The sequence below is a fragment of the Cucurbita maxima genome, unplaced genomic scaffold (assembly GCF_002738345.1).
Source record: "Cucurbita maxima cultivar Rimu unplaced genomic scaffold, Cmax_1.0 Cma_Scf06411, whole genome shotgun sequence".
Lineage (NCBI taxonomy): Eukaryota > Viridiplantae > Streptophyta > Magnoliopsida > Cucurbitales > Cucurbitaceae > Cucurbita > Cucurbita maxima.
In genome coordinates, this window is record NW_019278427.1 from 1 (window position 1) to 835 (window position 835).

At 50.8% G+C, this 835-nt stretch overlaps 3 non-coding genes across 3 annotated transcripts; all 3 read left to right on the plus strand.

Moving 5' to 3' along the window:
• The first annotated feature begins 97 nt into the window (after positions 1-97).
• LOC111476201 lies at positions 98-216 on the plus strand. The gene has a single exon (XR_002716966.1). It is a non-coding gene; the product is annotated as a 5S ribosomal RNA (ribosomal RNA).
• A 133-nt stretch (positions 217-349) lies between these two features.
• LOC111476199 lies at positions 350-468 on the plus strand. Its single transcript, XR_002716964.1, has one exon. It is a non-coding gene; the product is annotated as a 5S ribosomal RNA (ribosomal RNA).
• Positions 469-601: 133 nt separating this feature from the next.
• On the plus strand, positions 602-720 carry LOC111476200. The gene has a single exon (XR_002716965.1). It is a non-coding gene; the product is annotated as a 5S ribosomal RNA (ribosomal RNA).
• Positions 721-835: the final 115 nt, after the last annotated feature.

Below are 835 nucleotides of genomic sequence, written 5' to 3' on the forward strand. Positions count from 1 at the left end.
TTTCTCTACAAATGAGAACCTCCCCCGCTCACGCCCATCGCGTTTCGATCATGCCGCCCCGCATGCGTTAAATCTGATTTTGTGCGCATGGCATGTCGGGTGTGATCATACCAGCACTAATGCACCGGATCCCATCAGAACTCTGCAGTTAAGCGTGCTTGGGCGAGAGTAGTACTAAGTTGGGTGACCACTTGGGAAGTCCTCGTGTTGCACCCCTTTTTTTCTTTCAATTTCTCCCAGTTCTTTTCTTCCTTTCTCTACAAATGAGAACCTCCCCCGCTCACGCCCATCGCGTTTCGATCATGCCGCCCCGCATGCGTTAAATCCAATTTTGTGCGCATAGCATGTTGGGTGCGATCATACCAGCACTAATGCACCGGATCCCATCAGAACTCCGCAGTTAAGCGTGCTTGGGCGAGAGTAGTACTAAGTTGGGTGACCACTTGGGAAGTCCTCGTGTTGCACCCCTTTTTTTCTTTCAATTTCTCCCAGTTCTTTTCTTCCTTTCTCTACAAATGAGAACCTCCCCCGCTCACGCCCATCGCGTTTCGATCATGCCGCCCCGCATGCGTTAAATCCGATTTTGTGCGCATGGCATGTCGGGTGCGATCATACCAGCACTAATGCACCGGATCCCATCAGAACTCCGCAGTTAAGCGTGCTTGGGCGAGAGTAGTACTAAGTTGGGTGACCACTTGGGAAGTCCTTGTGTTGCACCCCTTTTTTTCTTTCAATTTCTCCCAGTTCTTTTCTTCCTTTTTCTACAAATGAGAATCTCCCCCGCTCACGCCCATCGCGTTTCGATCATGCCGCCCCGCATGCGTTAAATCCGATT